This window comes from Mesoplodon densirostris, chromosome 13 (genome assembly GCF_025265405.1).
Source record: "Mesoplodon densirostris isolate mMesDen1 chromosome 13, mMesDen1 primary haplotype, whole genome shotgun sequence".
NCBI classification, from domain to species: Eukaryota; Metazoa; Chordata; class Mammalia; order Artiodactyla; family Ziphiidae; genus Mesoplodon; species Mesoplodon densirostris.
In genome coordinates, this window is record NC_082673.1 from 80925847 (window position 1) to 80948910 (window position 23064).

The following is a 23064-nucleotide window of genomic DNA, read 5'->3' on the forward strand; positions in this document are numbered from 1 at the left end:
GCTTGGGGTGTGGTTTTTGACTGCTCGGCCCAGCTTCCTGTGTTTGGGAAGCTGGCTTTCCATACCTTGATACACAGGACCCGGTCCTCAGTGCCTGGACCTTGTGCCAGGGGGCAATCCCTCTGTCCCCAGCTGAGGAAGGAGTCCACCATCTCCTAGGTGGATACACCACACTTTCCCCCCTGGCAGAAGGTGAGGATGGTCCAGCTGTCCTGCTGAGGTGTGTGGAGCCCACGCTGGGGAGAGGATGGGTGAGTTTGGTGGGATTATGTGATCAGGTCAGCAGACCTTCGGGGGCATCCAGAAGTGACCTCTCCCTCTCTCCCCGCCTGCTTGCACTGCATGCGCCAGCTTCCACGTCTCAGGCTGCTTGGGGGTAAAGGGTAAGAGGTTAAAACGGACGGCTTTAGGCAAACCCCAGTTTTCCTGGTTTTGCTACTTGCCTCGGCCTCCCCAAGCCTCAGTTTCCTCATTTGTAAAATTGGGGTCCTATGAGTGCCCCGGGAGGATGTTATGGATGCTGAATGAGATGGTGGAGATAAAGAGTTTACCATTCTGCCTTTCATGGAGGAGGAAATGCTCCAAAACGGAAGAGGGTTTTTTTGTTTGTTTGCTTGCTTGTTTTCAATGCATTAATTACACCATTTAGAGGTCCTGCCATGCAGCAGGCTATTTCCAAGTCCTTGCTCTGTTGTTCTCTCTGCCTTTCACCTGCCACCAAGTCTGCCTGGGAAATGGCTTGTGAATCACCTTCGGTCGTGCACAGCCCCCTTGACCTGAGCAGAGTTGATTACTCCCCACACTGGGCTGTAGCCGGCACGTTGAAGGCATGCCTTTATGTGCCATGTGACTTCTCCTGCCCTCCCCTGCCCATTCCCCGACTCGTCCCCCCTGTCACTGGTGAGCTTGTTTAGAGCAAGGACTCTTACGCCCCAGCGTTGGGCCTCCCATTGTGGACATTGAAAGAACAAATGAATGAATAATTGAAAAAGAGGGCACAGAGAGGAAAAGCCAGAGTGGGAACCAAAGGGAGAAAGTTGCTAAAGATTTAGAGCAGAGTGTGGTCGGTCACATTTTTTTTCGTTCTTCAGCAAGGTGTTGAGAATAAGTAACGTGATGGAAAAAGGAAAAGTGAGTCCTACCACACATTGGAAAGCTCTTCGTGGGTGGAAATTTGGGTGAGAAAGTGTGAACTGGTGAGAAGACAGTTAGGGAGGTAGAACTGAGGAGGCAGCTGAGGATCGTGCTGACGCGCTCCTACTCGTGTGATGTGACCCTCAGAGACAGAGAGCACGAGGCCTTGCCCTTTGGTCAACGTGGTGGCCGGCCCTGACACACAGAGGGTTCTCCAGATTCACCAGGCATCTGGGAGGCCTGGGGAGGGTCCCTTGTCCATTCCGAGAGGCTTCTGGAGAGGGTGCTGCCCCTTGAGACTCTTGGAAGATGCGTATGAATGAGACCTACCAGGAGCTGAGCTGACGAGCACTGGCGAAGCCTTTCCGTCCTCAGGCGCTCAGCAGCCCTGCACGCTTACATTCCGCATTCGCTTTTTTCTTTTGCAGTACGCAGGCCTCTCACTGTTGTGGCCTCTCCTGTTGTGGAGCACAGGCTCCGGACATGCAGGCTCAGCGGCCATGGCTCACGGGCCCAGCCGCTCTGCGGCATGTGGGATCTTCCCGGACCGGGGCACGAACCCGTGTCCCCTGCATCGGCAGGCGGACTCTCAACCACTGCGCCACCAGGGAAGGCGCCCCCCCCCCCCCCATTCGCTTTTATTTCACGATCTACTTGCCGATTCTGGTGTCAGAAGGCAGCTGCAGTGAGTGCAGCTCTCAGGCCATCCTGTGAAAGTGTTGCCTGCCTTTTTTGGGCCCTCGAGCACTCAACCAGTCCTTGAGTTTTGTTTCAGAAGCCCACGATCCCGGTCCAGGCCATCAGCTTGGGGTGCAGGAGTATGTACGTGGATGTGCGGTCACCTGTTCTGGGATCCCCCGCTCCCGGTAGCACCTGCAGGGCTGGAGCGAGCTGTTCCCGCGTCCGGGAGAACGGCCGATAGGAGTCCAGTCACTGGGGCGGAGGATCTGAAAGCTGGAAGAACCGTTCTGTTGATGGAGGAAAGGCTTGGCAGGTCTGTCTGGGGCTAATGGGAGAGGAAGTTCCCTAGAACTCAGCCGCTGGGAGCAGACAGAGCAGGAGTGGACGCTGGGAATCCGAGGCCCGCAGTCCTGAAGGCGTCCCCGGTCAGGGCTGCTCTGTCCTAGGGGCTCTGAGAAAAGCCCAAACATCTATGCTTGTGCCTGTGGTGCTACTTGTTCTAAAGGCACTGCTCTCCCACTGGGAGCCTGTCTGCCCTCATCCCTGCCTAGAAATCAGCTCACCTGGGCTGCACGCCAACAGCAGGCCTCCACACCCTTCCCATCCCTGGGACTGTTTGCACTGTTCCTGCTGTAACCGGGATTTTACCCCAGTTGCACTTCCCTCTACCCGCTGTGACCCTGGGCAAGTCCTTTATAGCTCTCCACGCCTCTTTTTCTCAGCTGCAGAACCTGGCCTGAGGAGATGCTCAGTGAGAGGGAGCCCTTGGTATCTGCTTCTCTCCCACCTCCTTACCTGTCTGTCTCCTGACTGTGTTAATTCTGTCGCATCCCGGCCCCTCCTCACACCTGCGCGCAGCGTTGCCTTCTTCCTTTTGACGCTCACCTTGCTTTTTTGGATTCCTCTCCTGGGCCCGCCTCCCTCTGGGAGCGTCTCTTGGGGCCTGCCTGATACTCCCAAGCCAGCCCTCTCTAGCCTTGGGTGAGAGGGTATCTGAAGGCACCTGCCCACCTGTCCTCAGACACGAGCCAGCCCTGGTCTTTGGCCACAGGGTACATGTGTCAAGGTTGCTTCCTTTATTCAGTGTCCAGAGTGTTTGCTGAAAGAATTCCCGACCCACTCGGAACTCTACCCTTGAAACAGAAACGGATTCTCAAAACACCTCTGCTACTGGCCCGTTTTACTATTACTGTTTCTTGTGGTTTCATATTGAGGTTTTTGGCTCATTGAATTTGACCTGGAGTTTATTTTTAGTAGTGAAGACAGAGTTCAATTAATGTCAAAACATGAGGGCAAATGCAGAGGAGGGATTCATAAGTCTAGGGGAAAATGTGCCTAGTTTTGCTTATTCTGATAACATCTGTCACACCAGCAGACGCCGAGCTTTCTCGGCGGTGCCCGCGATGGGCTTTGCAGAGGCTGGGAGTCCGAGCCACCCCCTGAAAGCGAAAGCGTTTCTGGGTCTCTTTCAGTCCAGTTTATCCAGCAGCTGGCCACACAGATGAGTACCCACCGCAGTTATCATTGTGGGTGATAGTTATTATAATCAATATTAAAGGCCAGGCTTTGGAACCTTCAGTTCGTATCTCCCCCATGGCTTTGGGTTCCTTCTGTCTCCGGAAGAAGCATCCAACTTGTTTGAACACCAGCTCTTCTCCCTGGATTGGGAATATTTTGAGAACAGGCTCTGGGTCTTGCTCTCTCTTTCGCCCCAGCTTTTGGCACCATGACAGGCTCACAGGACATGCTTGGGGAATGTTTTCTTGGATTGCCTTCACTTTTGGACACTGAGTTGGGGTTAGAAAGTCAGAAATCATGCAGACAGTGCTCTTCCTTTAAGGGCTCCCGGGTCTGTTCTGGGATTTTGGGGAAACTAAGCACTGTTTGCTTAGGACTTTAGAGTTTATAAAAGTTCTTTTTTGTTCTTCCGTCTTTCTTTTTTTCTTTTTTGTTTTTTTTTTGCGGTACGCGGGCCTCTCATTGCTGTGGCCTCTCCCATTGCGGAGCACAGGCTCCGGATGCGCAGGCTCAGCGGCCATGGCTCACGGGCCCAGCTGCTCCGTGGCATGTGGGATCTTCCCGGACCGGGGCACGAACCTGCGCCCCCTGCATCGGCAGGCAGACTCTCAACCACTGCGCCACTAGGGAAGCCCCCGTCTTTCTTTCATCCCGTGACTATTTACGGAGAACGTGCACTGTGCCACTCTGCAGGATGCCCGCAAGAAAGGAGGGACGAACCACTGTTCTGGCCCCAAAGGGAATCCGGAGATGGAGGCTGGCTTTATGGATTCCCGTTATGGACTGTATTTTCGTGTCCCCCACCAAGTCAGATATAGAAACCCTAATCCCCAGTGTAATGGTGTCAGGAGGTGGGGCCCTTGGGAGGTGGCCGGGTCATAAGGTTGGAGCTCTCAGGATGGGATTAATGCCCTTATAAGAAGAGGCACGGGAGAGTAACGTCTCTCTCTGCTCTCTGAGATGTGCAGACACAGCCAGAAGACAGCCTTCTGCAAGCCAGGAACTGAGTCAGCTTCACCTTGATCTTGGACTGCCAGCCTCCGGAACTGTGAGGAATACATTTCCACTGTTTAAGCCACCCAGTCTGTGATATGTTGTTAGAGCAGCCGGAGCAGAATAGGACTCATGTATTTCACAGACAGATGAGTTGGAGACTCAGAGCAATTGTTCTGTGGGGAGCTCCCTGCTGTTTGGTGGTGGATCTCACAGATGAGTGTGGATCTTCTGAATCCAGGCACCTGAACCTGCTCCCCCGCTATCTGCCACGTGATCCGCAGGCGTGTCTGGACTTTCTCTTTGCTGCTCCTCTCTGCTCCATCATCTGTTTCTCCCTCCCCTCCCCTCTTCTCTCTCTTTCTCTGCTGTCTCCCTTTCCCCCTCTCCCAGTTCTTGTTTCTTCTGAAGATGAAGATCTTTCTCTCTGTGGTGCCTTTTGGGGGAAGGTACCTGATGATAATGGCATTGTGCGTGTGCTCTTCCCGCCCAGGGTGGTGTCTGTCTCACTGAATCCACTTCCCCAGCACCTAGTGTGGGGACTGGCGTGATGTAGCAATTTCCTCCCTCCCTCCCTCCCTCCCTGCCCTCTTCCACCGTCCCACTGTGAGCCAGGTGTTGCACCCAGCCATGGGAGACAACAGAGTAGGTAAAAAACACCCTGGGGGAGACACAGTATATTCGAACAACTGTTGTTTGCACAGCGTCATGGACCGGATGTTTGGACACCCTCCAAATCCCCAGATTCGTACGCTGCAAGTCCTAACCCTGCGTGTGGCTGTACTGGAATTAAGGGAGTAATTAGGTTAAATGAGGTCATGAGGGTGGAGCCCCGCTCTGATAGGAGAGCTCATTGGAGACCTCCCTCTCCCTCTCTCTCTGCCATGTGAGGACACAGCGGGAAGGCGGCTGTTTGCAAGCCAGGGCGAGAGCTCTCAAATCTCAAGACCCTTGATCTCGGACTTCTGTACTCCAGAGCTGTGAGAACAAATGTCTGCTGTGTGAGCCACGAAGCCTCTGGTGTTTTGTTATGGCAACCCTAGCTGACTAAGACACACAGTGGATGCACGTCTCAGGCCATAGGCTGCAGGGTAGTTTGATTGCCTTGGTCCCAAAGCCTCTGTTGTGGTGTCGAGACGAGGCTGATGCCTATGAAGCTTCCCAGTCCCATCTTTAAAACAAGGCGCCCAAACCGAGTTCTCTTGTCCTGCTCTGTCTGTATCTGGACGTTCAGGATTTCCCTAAGCTGGGCCCAATTCTATGTTTTCACTCTTCTTCCCTGCTCGGGTGTACTTAGGTGTATAGTGAACTCTCCTGTGGTTGTCGCATCAGGCTCCTGGAAGCAGCAGCAGCTCTGGACTCCTGGTCTTGCTCTTGTGACCCACTAGGCTGCCTCCCTTTTAACATGCTCTCCCCATGTTACAGGAGATTGTTCATTTCGTGAGTCCTTTGTGCATGCTATGGGTCAATCAGTTTGCGTGCTGAAGTACTAAGCACTGGGTATTCTAATAGCTCCTATTACGCACCCCTAATAACGTCCTGTCCTTATAGGAGCAGCAGTGGTGCGTATGTTGTATGATGAAGATTCTGCTACTAATACTACCAGTAATAATAGTAAAAATAATAATAGCTCAAATGTATTATTCACAGTGTTCCCAATACTTTACATATATTATCTCATTTGCTTTTCAGAGCATATGAGGAAATGGGGATTAACTAATATGCCCAGGATGGCAACTGGAGGCGTCTCCCCATGGGATGGGTGTGAAGCACATGCTAGTGCTATGTGCTTTTGCAGAATTTCAAGCTCTCTCTTTTTTTAACTTGAGGCTAACGTTTAGAAGCTTTTACTAATGAGAGGACTCTTTGTAAATTGATGTAAGCACTACACATCACCAATAACTCCGCCCTGATGTGTCTCTCCGTGCCTTTGACCGTAGAGCCCCCAGGCGCCTCCTGTTCCTTCCAGGAGACCTGCCAGCTTGGGCTCTAGGTTTTCTCCAGGTTTCACCCATCCTTTTCTGCTCCCCTGGGACCCAGGTTTACCTGGTGGAACTGAACAAAGTGTGAGACCCAGCAGGTTTTTTTAATTTTTTAAAATTTTATTTATTTATTTTTGGCTGCATTGGATCTTTGTTGCCGTGTGCAGGCTTTCTCTAGTTGCGGCGAGCAGGGGCTACTCTTCGTTGCGGTGCGCGGGCTTCCCATCACAGTGGCTTCTCTTGTTGCAGAGCTTGGGCTCTAGGCATGCGGGCTTCAGTAGTTGTGGCTTGCGGGCTCAGTAATTGTGGCTTGCAGGCTCTAGAGCACAGGCTCAGTAGTTGTGGTGCAGGGGCTTAGTTGCTCTGCGGCGTGTGGGATCTTCCCGGACCAGGGCTCGAACCCGTGTCCTCTGCATTGGCAGGCGGATTCTTAACCACTGTGCCACCAGGGAAGCCCTCCCCTATTTCTTTATATCCATATGGACTCGTGGATAGTTTTATAGACTTTGGATTCTAATTCATTGTGACTTTATGTTGCTCATAAAGCAACACTGAGCAACGTTATGTTGCTCAGCTTCCAGCTTTGGCCATTGGGAGCTCTTTCAGTTGGCTCCTGGGTCCTTTTGATATACGACCATCATCGTTGCCTGGGGTGGGGGCGGTTGTTTTTTGCTTTTTTTTTTTTTTTTTTTGAGCATTTCCTTACTTTCTGGCATGACGAGGTGCTCCAGGCTCATCTTGTATATTTCCTGCCCCAGACCTAGAATCAGCCATTTCTCCAAGGAGGCCTGGTTTGCTTTATTGGAACATGGTATTAGAAACCGACGTATGGGTGTGAGATGTGTTCATTGCTGCTGGGGCATCACTGCTTCTAAGTCTTTTTAGCCAATAGAGCAATGAAATATGTGTGAGTGTCCTAACCCATGTATATACACATGTGTATAAATGTTTCCATAGATATCCATCGTATCTCTGTTAAGCTAAGCATGAATTCATACTGATGTTCCAACTCTAATCCATTACTACTCCATACACTTTTGAACAGACAGACTTATTTTTTTGCCCACGTTGGTCAGCAAGAGGAAGTACTGAATGGTAAGTTCTAAAAGTCCACATGGGCAGAGAGCACTGGGATGAGAACACTGGACTTTTCCCTGTGGACAGTGTAGCCTTGTGAGCAGAAGTCAAGAGTTGGACAGGGCTTCCCTGGTGGTGCAGTGGTTGAGAGTCTGCCTGCCAATGCAGGGGACGCAGGTTCGTGCCCCGGTCCAGGAAGATCCCACATGCCACGGAGCGGCTGGGCCCGTGAGCCATGGCCACTGAGGCTGCGCGTCCAGAGCCTGTGCTCTGCAATGAGAGAGGCCACAACAGTGAGAGGCCCGCATACCACAAAGGAAAAAAAAAAAAAAGAGTTGGACACAGTTGGACAGAAACTCAGAAACATGTGCCGCCCAGAACGCTTGCAGACCGGAACGCTGTCACACTCACAGGCCTTGTGTGCCTTCTGTCCTCCTGGGAAGCCTGTCCTGTCCTCCCTCCCCTCCCATGTTATCCCCACACTATACCCTCTTCCCACACACACTCCTAGAGTCCCCTGGACTTACCCCATCAGAAATATATCCACTTAAAACAAAATTCTTTGCCTGTCTGCTGCTCCCAAGTAGACCACATCCCTGAGGGAAGCACTGCGTCTCGCAGGCAGTGCCTTGCACAGTCCCCCAAAACCAAAGCCAGGTCCGTCCATTCACTTTCAGGGTTTGTTGGGGGAATAAAACAGTGGACAAGACACATGCCCCTGCCTTGTTGGAACCTGCACACACTGAATGCAATTGAAGGAATTCACATACAATGCAGAATCCCCTACCCCATTTCCTTTTTGGCCAGGGGTCTCAAACTCTATTGTCTACAGGGACCAGGCAGGCAATATAAGGAATGCCGTGGTGGGCAACTGGAAGGCGTGCATAGCTGATGAAGAGCCAGGACATCTGGTGTGACATACCAACCTGGCCGCTGGGCTCTGGCCAGCGTCCTGCCTGATGGCCCGGGGTCTGTGCCTGACTAGTTGTTCCTCAGTTTTTTGACTAACATGCCCAGTATAAACGGGATGGTGCCCAGTCCATGGCTGCTAATCGTGGTCCTGGAGAACTGCTGGCCTAGCGTGGCCAGATCTGACTGTTCCAGGGAGACCGGAAGCTGGGGAGGTGGGAGAGTCTTGCCCCTTTCTGGTCACTTCTGTTCATTCCTGATTGTCACTGTAGCAATACATCCTCCCCTGCCAGCAGCACTTGGTCCCAATAGCAATAGTTGCTTCCAGTTTGCAGGGATTTTTTTGTCCCCTACTCCGGGAACCAGCCTCATTGGCTGCTCTAGAGATGACATCCCCAGCGGGGCTCCCTGGGGTCCCCCAGACTTCTCAGTTCCGATAATCCTACCCCATCCTCCATCCTCATGTGCTTGCTCTCTGCAGCTGCTACTTCTTGGCTACCTCGGACTCTCCCTCCTGTCTTTTCAGTAAACGGTTCATTCTTTATCTGAAATTCAGCGGGTATGTTTCCTCTTCCCATGTTGAGCCTTGATTAATGCGTGAGGTGTATTTCTATATTTCCCACCCTTGACGTTTTCGCTCAGTTGAGCTCAAAGCAGGTTTCCAAGCCTGTCGCCTTGAGGCCCAGACTGCCGGCCCGCCGCCCCCCACCCCCACCCCCAAACCCACCACCCACCTGCAGCCCCGTGCCCGGAAGCTCTGCGTCTTACGCTCATTGCTTGCTGGCTTCACCCGCTTGTGCTGCTTGCACACAACCACGGGCCACTCCCGGGGGGCTTGCCAGTGGCCCCTTTCCACAGCCTGTTGCGTCTGGAGATGATGCTTTGGGTTTTCCACAATGAACACTGGTCCCCAGGGTGTGCCGGGTTTCTCTGTGTCTGCAGGGGTGTGTGCCCGTGCTGGGTGGAAACAACCTTGTCAAAATAAACCAGGGCTATGCTGACAGGGGGAAGTGAGGCTGGCCGGAGGAGAAAACGTGGGCCGGGTGCTTCTTGGGGGGTTTCCTCTGTGCCAGTGCCCTGCAGGAGGCTGCCTCTGCCATACTTCCTGGACCCTTCCGACTCCCCCATGGCCCCCGTTGGACACAAGACTCTTGCTCCCTTCCCACGTTGAGCCATTCACTGAACAGTGTGCCTCCAAACCAGCTCTTCTGCCATGATTTTCCCCCTTTGCTCTGAACTCAGCGTCCTGACCTGACACATCAACAGTCCTTTTGTCACTCCAGTGCTGCAACTTTACGATTTTCAGGGTCCAATGTGATTGATTAAAAATCATGATATTCCTCAGGAATTCTCATCGATCGTGATCATTGTGATGCTCAGCTGTGTCAAACGCTGGCCTTTGTGAGCTGGGTGGACTTACTGGGGTATACATTAGTTTGCTCGGGCGGCTGTGACAGAGTACCCCCCGTGAGGTGGCTCAAAACAACAGAAATGTATACTCTCACAGTTTTCCAGGCTAGAAGCCTGAAATCACAGTGTCAGCAGGGTTGCCTTCCCTCCAAAGATTCTAGGGAAGACTCCTTCCTTTCCTCCTACCTGCTGGTGGTTGCTGGCAATCCTTGGCCTTCCTTAGCTTGTAGGTGCATCACTCCAATCTCTTCCTCCATCCTCACATAGACTCCTCTCCCATGCATCTGGTCCAGATTTCCCTTTTCTTATAAGAATTAGGTCTGCCCTGATCTGACCTCATCATGTTAACTTGATTACTTTCTCCAAGACCCTATTTCCAAATAAGGTCACACTCACCAGTACTAGGAGTTAGAACTTGAGCATAACTTTTGGGGGGGGACACAGTTCAACCTGCAACAAGGATATGAAGAAATGTTACAACTTCTAGTTTTGTTTATTTCTTTCCTATAAAATGTCATATGTTTTATAATAATATAGGCATTTCTGTGTATAAATTATAAACAAATACTTATGCAGATACTGGGAGCTATCCTCAATCATGAGTGATGAGGACATAGTTTAAAAACAAACCAATCAGTCCACTGGTCTGGTTTATGGAGGACCCGGGCCTTAGTCAACCTGGGCTGCCGTAGCAAAATACTGTAGATCAGGTGGCCTCAACAACAGAAAATTTGTTTTCTTACAGTTCTGGCAGCCGGGAAGTCCAAGATCAAGGTGCAGCTGGTTCCGTTGCTGGTGAAAGCGCTCTTCCTGGTTTGCAGACAGCTACTTTCTTGCTGTATCTTCACATAATGGGGCAGGGGTGGGGGCGGTGGGAGAGGAAGCACTAGCTTTCTGGTATCTCTTCTTATATAAGTGCACTAATCCTGTGGGATCAGGGCTCCACCCTTATGACCTCATTGAACCTTAATTACCTCCATAAAGGTCCGATCTCCAAATAGAGTTACACTGGGGTTCGGGACTTTAACATATGAAGTTGGGGGAGGACACAATTCAGTCTATCACAGGTCCCATCTTCTGGATTTTGCTATACAGTAAGATTCCCTTGGTTCTTATGAATTACAAGAAAAACTTAAAGTCTGGTGTGGTGGATAGATCCCAACTTTAGTTCCACATACACCTCGTTTTTATCCTGGCTTTCTTATCCCTTTATATTTATTTTTTAAATTTTATCATCAGTAGCTGGGTGCCGTGGGCAAGCTAAATGCCCTCTCTGAGCCTCACTTTCTACCTCACTTTCTAGTAGGAGATAATGCCTACTTAGGGTATTGTTTGGGAGGGTAAGTGAGGTCATTAAGTAGATGCTTAGTAGCTGTGAGCAGTTTTCCTTTCTGCCCAGGTCTCACTCTTCCTTGCCCTCCAGCAACGGCTGCCCTGCCCCTGCCCTAGGAGGGTGGGAGAGTTTCGAGGGGGTAAATCCTTAGTCCTGGAGGTGGCTCTAGATGGCGTTGTGTCTGAGGCCTTCCTGGGCCCTATCTCTCTTTCTCAGCCCTTGTGTTTATCATTCAGCTGTGTCTCATCTGCACTCACTGTTTGTAATGTCACCGTTTTGCGATTCAGCCATCATTTTGGTTTTTGTACGTGGATTGTCTTGACTCAGCCTAGCTTGTAAAGCAGATCTGTGGGATCCAGCCCACGTGTGTACAGCAGGTGATCAGCGACTGTATTTGTTGGGTTTGTTGGGGGGGGGAGAAGGGAGGGCTTTAGCCCGGGTGCCAGCCCTTCTTCACTTTCTTACCTTTGTTCATCTCAAAGGAGGCAGGCGGTGGGATGAACAGGCTCTCCTGCTTCCCTTCGCTGCCTACTGCCCCTCTGTTTATGGCCCAGGGCAGGGCCAGCATTAAACAAGGTCTGTATAAGCGTAGAGAGGGGCCTGGTAGTGTGGTCCCTTCCAGAAACATGCGTGGGCCTGGAAGTCACATAAACCCGGTGGGAGTCCTAAGCCTGCCCTTTACAGCTACCAAGGCCTTGGGAAAAATCTTGGTATTCCCTTTTGCAAAATGGAGCTAATAATGGTACCTGTGTCATGAGGTGGCTGAGAGGAAATGAGCTAATGCATGTATGCCCCTAGTACAATAGCCGTCCAGACAAGGGGGAGAGGCCTGGGCGGGGAGAACCACTGCTCTCCCGATGCACTCTGAACTAGGCTTCCAAATACCAAATGCCTCTGTCATCCCCCAGCTGTGAAACCCCGGCCAAATGCCTTTCCCTCTCTATCTAAGTTTCTGCTCTTTATCTCTAAAGGTTAGTAATGCTTTCCTCAAAGTTTAACTTGATGTAATTTACATAAAGTGACATGAAGCAGTTTGTAAAACACAACCCAGAAATTCATAATTATCATTAACAAGTTTGACTGGGAAGCCTCATGACTGCATCTGTACTCTGTTAGACTTTTAGGAGTGATAATTGAAGTCTGAAGCCGAGGCCAGGAGGGGGCTGGTGCAAGTTCAAGCTTTTTAAGTCATTCTCAAGTAGTAAACATATATGGCATCCTGCAGGTAGATTAGGGCCTTGTCAGCTTTTTTTTTCTGCTATCTTTAATACACATGCCTGCTGTTGACTCCTGCTTGGCCTGGAGCCCTGACCTTGTCCTCAGAAAATCCCTTCCTGTCCAGATGCACCGGTGTTCCGAGTTCTTCTGCTGTTCTCACTGCGCCTGCCCAGGGGCTGACCCAGCCACAGCCCGCTTCCTTTGCTCCCGTGGTAGGCATTCGGGCAGGTTGTAGCGATGAATGTTGTTGGCAAAGGAAAGTGAGCCTTCTTCTGTGCTGCTGGGCGGTGATGAATTGGACCAGCCTCACTGAAGGGAGAGTTGACACAACTTCTCAACGTTTAGACTGTGTGTGCCCTTTGACCCGGCAACTCCCCCCTCCCCGCCCCCCCTCCCATGAGTCTGTCCTCTAGAAGTAGGAAAACACATTTCAAAAAGTGTTCTTTCACAGCATTGAAAAAGTAACAGAAGCTGGAGGACAACCTCACTGATTAACAGTGTCATACTTAGCAGTCTGAAGAATGAGATTTTGCAACCATCTCAAGGCTAGATCAGGAAGCACGTGGTGCTGGCTTGTCCCATGACTGATGATGTTTACCTTGATCACTTGATGAGAGTGGTGTCTGCTAGGTTTCTCCACCATAAAGTAATATTTCTCCCTTTATAATTAGTATCTTATCAGGAGATCATCTGTTACTATCAATATATAAATATCATGTTTCTCATCGTACTTTCACCTAAGTTTAGCCTCCATTGAAAATTCTTGCCTGAAACTGTTATTACTGTTATTGCCAGTGTCTGTCTCCATCATCACTTCCACACTTATCAGTTGGAATTCTAATGTAAGGAAGAACTGTCCTTTCTTTTTCCATTAAAAAAATTCAATTATTGGTATCAGTGTGAACTCATAAATTCTTATTTTATTATATTGCTTATAATCCATGACTATAGTTTTTTTCCCTCAAATTTTCCTAGAGTCGGCAGATGAGATGCCCTTCAAGTTGGGTTCTATGTCCTTTTGACATTTCCCCATCATGTTTTGAGCACTGCTTTGCCTTCTGGCGCCACGAGATGTTCCAGGCTCATGCTGTGCTCGCCCTGCTCCAGCCCTGGAGTCAGCCATCACTTCTGTGCTATTCTTGCCAGAAGTGGGTAACCTGGATTTAATCTAGAGGAAATACGGACAAACCCAAATTGAGGGACATTCTGCAAAGCCACTGGCCAGTGTTCTTCAAAAATAAAAGAAAGACAAAGCAAGACTAAGGAGCGATGCCAGATTAAAGGAGCCTAAGGGGGCATGATGACTAAGGGCAATGTGTGACCTTGGGTTGGCTTCAACAGACATTATTGGTAAAATGTGAATAATGTCTCTGGGTTAAACAGTAGGATTATATTAATGTTAATTTCCTGATACAACTTGATCATTATAGTGTGGTTATATAAGATATCAGGATCGAGAAATTGCAAGGCTGTGGGAATTCATTCTACTTTCAAACTCTTTTTGTAAGTGTGAAATTATTTCAAAATGAAAAGTAAAAAGAAACTTAAATACGAGCAATTGAGATGAATTTATATATACTAATATGGAAAGGTGTCCATAATCAATTAATTGAAGAAGAAAAGTTGTAGTATTTTTGGTATAGAATTAGCCCACCTTTGTGAAAACAAGACAGAACAAAATAGTACATATGCATATTTGCACATGAGAGAAATTCTGAGAAGGTATGAACTTCCTGTTAACAGACATTTCCGGGAAATGTAATTGGAAGGTGTGAGAAAGTGGGAACTTTGTCATTTTTTTTTTTTTTTAAAGAAGAAGCATGTTTTAATACTATAATGGGAAAGTGATAAGCATGTGGTTTGTGTGGGGAAGTGCACTTCTGCCAGTGAACGTTCGCTTTGATGTCTTCCATCCACCTCAATTTCTGTTGCGTTTTCTTCCACAGGCAGTGCCCTGCAAAAAAAAGTCTTACCCCGTGGACACTCACCTGTGTTTTGCCCCACTATCCGCTTTCTCGCTTCTGAGTCTTAACAAAGACAAAGAGGGAGCCTGCCGACCATGCTGCTAGACAGTGACGCCAGCTGACTCATCTTACCTTTAGCCAGTGAAGCTGGCAATTGTTCACTCTGGAACACTTTAGAGAGAAATTTATTCTTAAGCGTGTATCCTTTCGGTCTCACCAGAGGAGTGTAAATTAGAAAGCTGACGGTCCTCATATTTGCTCCTCTAAGGAGCAATGATTCGTTAAGTGGTGCTTGATATCTCTAAACCCGATTGATTAGTGAACCACCATCGGTTTCTCCCAGGAATTTGTAATGATCACTAGCCTTTTGTAGTTAATGTAAAATTTCACTGAGATAGATTTATTTTTATGTATAGGTTTGTTTTCCCATCTCAGAGCAGAGGCTTCTTGATTCAAGCATGGAGAAGAACAAAAATAACATTTCTTGCAGGCCGACTGTGTGCCACGAGCTATTACAGGCTTTGACTAATGTAGCCTCCCTACTACAGTCGGCCCTCTGTGTTCTCTGGTTCTGCATCTGTGGATTCAACCAACCGCAGATTGAAAATATTCGCAAAAAATATTCCAGAAAGTTCCAAAAAGCAAAACTTGAATTTGCTGCATGCTGGCAACTATTTACATAGTATTTACATCGTATTAGGTATTATATACAATCTAAAGATGATTTAAAGTATACAAGGGGACGTGTGTAGGTTAAATGCAAATACTACACCAATTTTTTTTCTTTATGAGAGTGACTAATTCCGAAATGAGCCCTTTTTTGTGTGTTTTAGGTGAACCAATCAGTGGGGACCTGGACTAGGTGGTCTGCGGAAGTTTCTTCCCTTATTTGGCGGGGTGGGGTACCACACGGCATGCAGGATCTTAGCTCTCCGACCAGGGATCGAACCCGTGCCCCCTCCAGTGGAAGCGCAGAGTCTTAACCTCTGGACCACCAGGAAGTCCCACTACACCATTTTCTATCAGGAACTTGAGCATCCCCGGATGCTGGTACCCGTGGAGGTCCTGGGACCATTCCCCCGAGGATACCGAGGGAGGCCTGTACTAGGGAACATTCTTCCAGTCTCTCAGTGAGAAAACTGACCCCCAAAAGGCATGCTGCCACAGGCTCCAGCATGTTCACTGAGTTACCTCCTGAATGAACTGTCTCCTTCTCTAGGCTGTCCCTGACTCCTCCTGCGGTCCAGAGCAGTTTGTGTTTGCTTCCTTCTGCTCCAGGCAGCCCTGTCACCTCCTGCAGCTCCTAAACACCAGCTCCAGTCTTGCCTTCTAAGTACCTTTGCCTTCTTCTGTCGGGGTGTCTCCCTCAGTAATGATTATAATGACGGTGATAAAAGAAAAACTAAAATATTTGTGGGTAAGTGTCTTTATGGATCCCTTGCTGTGCCGGGCAGAATGCTGAGCTCTCCCAGGCATCATGTCATCATTCCTCCCAACCACCTGACGAGGTGTAGGGGTTCATGGTGGGCTGGGCACCTGAAATCTGCAGCCGGGTCCATCTAGGAGCCAGAAGCTAATGTCAGTCCAACACGTGTTTTCCATTTCAGTATTCACTGAGGTAGTTAATAAGCTCTTGCTCTAGGTTGGTGCAAGCTAGTGAACACAGCCAAATTATTTCTCCCTCAAACTTATAGCCACATATTCCCAGACATTATAAATCTGTGATAGAACTAATACTCAGACACATCACCATTTTATCAATGACATAATCAAGCTCATAATGAAGGATCCCAATTTTAAGTTACACAGCTCAAAAGCATATAAAATATTAGGTGTGTGCTTACTTCATTAACAGAGGCACTTTTTTTTTCAACCAGAGGGTATGGAAAATAAGAGTAAAAACTTCAATCTTTCAACAGAAATGATAATCATCTTCCCATAAGTATGGTAAAAGAAATACAAGATTTTCAGAAACTGGGATTAAAAATGGTTTTAGCTACAGTCAAAAAATCATCACATAACAAGAAAGTATCTCTGTCTTTTTTAAAATATTTGGTACATTAAAGGGCATATTCTGTAAGTTCTGGGTAAAACACAGGTACCCTTATACTAGGCATATTCCATAGCCTCTTTTCATTGTTTCTTTCAGGTCCTCCCTGTCACATTGCACCACAGGGCAAACATTAATTGAAATGTAAGGCTGTTTTGTCTGAAGACATTAAAGACATATACGTGTTATTAAATGAACTTTTAACTGGAGCTTTGTGATTTTTTTCAAAATAGATTTATATATGTGTGTGTGTGTGTGTGTGTGTGTGTGTGTGTATACATATATATGTATGTATATATATACACACACGCACACACACACACACACACATATATATATATATATATATATATATATATATATATATATATATATAGAACAGCACAACATGAGATTTTGAGAAATACATTAAAAAAATCTCCTGACACTTGGCAAATCTGACAAAAGCAATGGTTTTGCCAGTCCTGATGTCTCTGTATGTGAATGTCAGCAGTGTAAACATAAGACATACAAGCACATGACTATACAGGCCCTATCTTCATTGCTTGAAATGACCAAAGGGGAAAAACCACGCTGTGGCATTCCAATGTTGTGTCAACTAAAAAGTACAGTATTTTAGTATAAAATATTTTAATATTGTAGTAAATTAATGTTTGTATGAGTATTAGTAGAAACTATTTTAGTATAAAAATGCACTGAACGGGCTTCCCTGGTGGCTCAGTGGTTGAGAGTCCGCCTGCCGATGCAGGGGACACAGGTTCGTGCCCCGGTCCGGGAAGATCCCACATGCCGCGGAGTGGCTGGGCCCGTGAGCCATGGCCACTGAGCCTGCACGTCCAGAGCCTGTGCTCCGCAACGGGAGAGGCCACAACAGTGAGAGAACCGCGTACCGGAAAAAAAACAAAACAAAAACAAAAACAAAAAAAACACATGCACTGAAAATATACAAGTAATGTGCTGGGGATTTGGGCATCTAATCTTTCTAAATTTCTTGTCAATAAAATTCTGGCACAGGAAATAGATTTGAGTAAGAATCATAGCTCAACACAGTGCAATTTCAGGAAAGTCAACTGATAAAAAAGATCAAAGTGTTCTGAACAGCAAGAATCTCTCACTAAGTGTTGGGATAGATTGACAGGAACCCCAAAATGGAAGTTACAGTTGGCCGGAGCTAGTGCCCTGTAGTGGAAGGTCTTTTATACTTCCTGCTCACTGAGGATCTACCCTGGTGATGTGCGCCTTAAACTCAGATTCCACTTCCACAGCAGTAGCTAGAGGCAGCCCAGTTTTACTGAAGGCAACAGTTGCTTCCGTGACCTCCAAATCGCTGCTTTTATGTCTTTATACTCTGTCCTACCTTCAGTTAATGCCAGGGCTGCAGTCACCAGACCTCTCCCAAGGCATGCAGCACAGTGGGCAGCAACGCAGCAGCCAGCTTCTCCACTAGATTCAGATTGTACAAGATTTAACCTGCCCTCAAGACCCGGAGTTTTGGTGGCAAGTCATCATCAGGCCAAGTCAGTCCTGGTTGTCTATATCTGTCCTCGTGAGAACAGTGTTAGAGTGGCTTGGATGGCTCAGCTCTCCAGGACCCCTGGCTCTCCATAATCAGTGAGTGGGTCTCTGGCATTTAGGAGGGCACGAGCCCATCCTTCAGCAAGTACTGATTTATTATCTCCGATGATAAAGGTTGGCTTCAGTGTGGTCTTGGTTTTCCCTCATTGTTTCATGAGATTGTGTCATTGAGCCGCTACTCAGGGCTAAGTACTTAGCTTGGGGTGAGGGGTGCAGAGAAATTTGGCATGACCCATCCCACCTTGAAGGATCCCATGGCCATAGCTGAAAACAAATCCCAGTTCTATAAGGGCGGCTGGGTTACCTGCTCTGCTCACAGCTGCTGTTGCAGCTCGTAGCACCGGGTCTGGCATAGAGAACATGCACCGTCCATAATGAATGGATGAGGATTTCCTGATTTCAGCTCAGGAGTCATCACCTCTACAATAAAAGCTAATCAAAGGGCAGGGCTATGTTTTCTTCCTGCTGTGACCTCTTTGACTTATTTTTGAACTTCCTCTCCCCAGTTTGTGGCCCAGTCTTTCTTATGATGCAGAGACCTCTTACATGTCGACAGTGACCCTCTTTGGACTCTGGTGTCTTAAGGGCAGGTGACTCATATCTGTTTCCTCAGCATATATAACTAATGCTTTGTAGACATTGTGGGTACTCAATGTCTGAGTAAGAGTTGCTTTTGCTTAGCAAGAGACCCTTCTGGGGAGATGTGCTATGGACTGAATTGTGTCTCCTACCCCCGCCCCTACCCGCCACCATCCCCTCACACCCCCGCCACCGCAAATTCATTTGTTGAAGCGCTAACCCCCAAGGAGGATGGTATTTGGAGATAGGGCCTTTGGGAGGTGATTAGGTTTGGATAAGGTCATGAAAGTGAGGCCCCCGTGTTGGGATTAGCACCCTGAATAAGAAAAGATGTAGAGAGCTTGATCTCTCTCTCTCTCTCTCTCCCCCCCCCCCAATATATGAGGACACAGCGAGAAGGTAGCCATGTGCAACCCAAAGAGAGAGGCCTCTGAAGAAACTGGACCTGCCTACACCTTGATCTTGGACTTTAGTTTCCACAACTGTAAGAAAATAAATTTCTGCTCAAGCCACCCAGTCTATGATATTTTGTTATGGCAGCCTGAGCTGACTGAGACACGGGGACTAGGTCTGCCTTAGCATCACGGAGAGAAGACTGGAGGGAATTTGAGAGGTGGAGGTGGACTTCCATGATGGTTGTCTCCAAATAATGAGAGGCTGGGAGGAAGGCAGTGGGTCAGATGTATCTTTTATGGCCCCAAAGATTAGAACCAAGATGGGGAAGAGGAAAGAACAGGCAGACAGATAACCACCGAATAAAAGGAAATGGAGCCTTGTGGATGAATGAGTTGTCTCAGACAGTGGTCAGGGTATCACGGTTGGAGGTGTCCACTTAAGAGACCACGTTGGGACGGAGAGGGATCCAAGCGTCACGCTGTGATGTGACCCTCTAAGGTCCCCATAGTCCCTGAGGTTCTAGGAGCCCATAATTAATCCTTACAAACAAGAACCATCTCCTCTCATTTGTAGAACATGTTACAACTTCCAAAGCATTTTCATATGTACTGTCTCATGTGATTCATAGAACAACATCATGGTTGATGCCCAGTCCAAGTTTCCTGAACGAGGGGAGATGAGTAAGGGAGCCACTGCTATACCGTGGATGACAGGAGAGGCAGAGTGATTTCTTGACTCAATAGTAAAGGCTAAGCCTGGCTTGAACCCAGGTCTCTCCCCAGCTTCCTCCAAGTTGACAGTGAGAATGCTTTCTCTTAGAATGTTATTTTTCTGTTTTTGTATTTCATCTTAGTAAATTCTTCAGCATCCGTATCCCCTTTAATCCTCACAATAGCCCTTTGAAACAGGCATGATTATTCTTATTTTGCAGATGAGAAAACTGATGCTCAGAGAGCAGAGGGATTTTTGCCAGGTCTCCAGCTCCTTACTGGGCAGAGCCTTAGGTTTGGGGGGCAGTGGGCATCCTCTCCAAGCAACTGTGAGCCCATCCTCTTGGCACTGGTGGGAGTGCACGAAGTTCTTGGCCACAAGCAGAATTGATGAGGAGCCTGTTTTAGGTTCCAACTGCAGGTGAATTGAATAACTGACTCGTCTAGGGAAATAGTAGTCCAGCAGTGAAGTCACTCTTTCTTGTACTCATGTCTGATTTCCAGCAATCTCTCTGCAGTTCCTCCTGCCAGAGCCCCGCTCTGTGCTTCTGGGAAGGCCGTGGAGTTTCTCAGCCTCGGCTGCATACCGTAGTCACCTGGGAGCTTGCAAAGAACACGGGGATCTGATCCCTGCCCCCGGCTCCCTACACTAGGGTTAATTGACCTAGAGAGGGATCTGGGCATCAGCGTTTGTAAAAATCTCTTTGGATGGTTAAGAATCACCAAATTGGTGTTGGTGTGGGCAGATGTGTGCATGCAGATTATTGTGATGAGGTGTGAAGGCCATGGTCTGCTTTGTTCCCAGGGTCCGTCTGTCTAGTTCTGTGCTGGTTGCTTTTTTGCTCTGCAGAAGGGATTTCATTTCTCCTTCCCTCCAGCTCTCCTGGTTAGAGGTCATGCCCTAGCAGGACACCATGTAAAGTCATACCGTGTAAAGTCACACCATAACTCTTGTTGTTACTAGCTCTGTGACCTTGGGAAACCAGCTTCACTTCTCTGTAACATGAGAATAATCCTGCCGATTTCCTCATGAGGCTGCTGTGAGCGTTACCTCTGGGGACCACGCCCAGTGAATAGCTAGGGCTCCATAAGGATGGGTTGTGGTTAGCATTTCAGTAGCTACATGTTATGTGTGTTTATATAGTATTGTTTATGTTTCCTTCATGGCAGAGTTAGCTGCTTCCTCCTATGTGTAAGAATATCACCACTGTAGATACATACATACATACATACATACATACATGATAGATAGATAGATGGATAGGGATCTATATCTGTACGTCTATTATGGAATTATGATGTGTCTTTGTGTCTCTAACTTGGTATATCCATTCCGAAAATGTTTATTGAGCACTGCTGGGTGCTGGGGAACAGACAAGAGAGAAGCAGTCTCTGCTTCTTGGGGAATTTCGTCTTTGAAGGGGGCAGATGATGAACAAGATGTTATAATGATGTGCAGCGGATGCTATGTTGAGGCAGGTCCCGGAAGCTGTGGGATAGGTAACAGATGGTCCTAATTTATGCCTAGTCATTGTGGGGAGACCCCCCCTACCAGCACTAACTCCTTCTCCTGCATTATTTCTGTACATGCCTGATGTTCTTGGATTTACTAGAATTACCTGTGCACCCTCAATATTAATCTATAATCGTTGCCTTGGACTTAGGCAATGTGTTTTTGTTCATTTTGGTATCCCCAGTGTGCTTCAATCATTCATTCGTCTCAATTCAATCCAAGCAGCACCTTTGGAGAATCTGTGTTATGCGCTGGGGTCACACAGACAAAAAGACCTTTACAGAAACCCTCACAGTCTTCTGGGAAAGACAGACGTATAAGTGCACCTAGCTTTGGACCATCATGGCTGCTGTGATCGCTGTTGTTCCACTGAAGAATGGGGACACAAGGGGTGGTGGCCCCTGGAAAATATGTGGACCCAAGACAAACATGTCTGTGTCTCTCATTAAGCCCTGGGTTTTCAAGGTGAGGAACTGTCTCCCTTGGGTTTAGGTCATGGCCTGGCACACAGTAGGTGCACATTGAATGCACGGGGAGTCGCTGGCCAGACTAAATACCTTTTCTCTGGGAGTTTGTCCTCATCTCTGAATGGAAGGTCAGCGAACATTGTGAAACTCTCAATCAGTGTTCACACTTTAGAGCCCTGTGATGGAGGCTGAAAGGCTCCTTCCTCACTGGAGTGACCGAGAAGGTCGCTATTTTGCGAAGTCCTCAGATTCTCATCACTGCTAGAAGCTGACTAATTATGAGCGGGGAAGTGAGGGCCTTGAAATGCCCCTGTCTGCACATTTGGCCTCATGGTCAAATCCAGTCCTCATTTCTGATCACTTCTTTGGCTTCTGTGAAGCCACCTGGCCATGCCTGGCCGTGGGCGGTGCTCATAATTAGCCTGACAGCCAGGACAGGCCCGGGGGTGGGGGGTGGGGACCCAGTAGGTGGAGAAGATGGGCTTTTTTAGCCCATTTCAAGGTAATGAAAAGACTTTGAGAACGGTTGGTGATGTCTGCTACCACAATCGCTTTCTCTGTTTCCACTGAAAATGAAATTCTGGATGGACTGAACCTGACTAAGAAAAGGGAAGGTGGACAGGAAAGCTGATGACAAATGCGACTGGGTTATTTCTAGAGTGCTTTGTACTTTTTAGAATGTTTCCCCCTGAACCCTTTTTCATTCAAACTCTCAGAACACTTAAAGAGCTCTTAGCGGGACTTCCCTGGCGGTCCAGTGGTTAAGACTTCGCCTTCCATTGCAGGGGGTGTGGGTTCGATCCCTGGTCGGGGGAGCTAAGATCCCACATGCCTTGTGGCCAAAAAACCAAAACGTAAAACAGAAGCAATATTGTAACAGATTCAATAAAGCCTTTAAAAATGGGCCACATCAAAAAAAAAAATCTTTCCAAAAAAAAAAAAAAAAAAAGAGAGAGAGAGAGAGAGAGAGAGAGCTCTTAGCATGTCAGCAGCTGGGTGTTATGGAAAGAGCACTGCCTTTAGAAACTTTCCAGGGAACTCGTGGGAATCTACAACTTTCCAGCCATGTAACCTTGTCAAGTTCAGTCTACCACTTTGAGCCTCAGTTTCCTCATCCAAGAAGGAAAAAAGAAATGGTGGCAGTGTTTCGTTTGAGTAGCTCTGCTTGCTGTGACAAATAAACCTCAACATCCTAGAGGCTCAGCATGAAAGACGCCTATTTCCTACTCACATAACAGCCCAAGGAGGACGTTTCTGGTCAGTGGGTGGTGTTTCTTCATGCACTGATTGGAAGACTCAGGCCTCTTCCATGTTGCTGGTCCCCCACTCTTCAAGGACCTTGATGCACGTCGAGCTGGCAGAGGGGGGAAGGGAAGGTAGAGATGCGTATACACCTCGTCCTGAAAGTGGCATACAGTCACTCCACTTGCAAGAAGCAGAGTCTCCTTGGTGGACCGCAGCTGGAAATGGGCAACAGGAGACTCCATTTTGTTTTGTTCTGTTTTGTTGCCTCTCTGGGAGGGTTGGTGAAGGACCGTGAAATGCCGAGACATTG

At 48.2% G+C, this 23064-nt stretch overlaps 1 long non-coding RNA gene across 6 annotated transcripts in view; it reads left to right on the forward strand.

Moving 5' to 3' along the window:
• The window catches only part of LOC132501094 (uncharacterized), a 247940-nt gene that overhangs the window by 146371 nt on the left and 78505 nt on the right, over positions 1-23064 (forward strand). Inside the window, exon 4 of one of the 6 annotated variants that reach the window (XR_009534138.1) lies at positions 190-251. The exons of the other annotated variants lie outside the window; for them this stretch is intronic. This is a non-coding gene — a long non-coding RNA (uncharacterized LOC132501094). The remainder of the gene's footprint in view (positions 1-189; positions 252-23064) is intronic. 6 annotated transcript variants of the gene reach the window in all.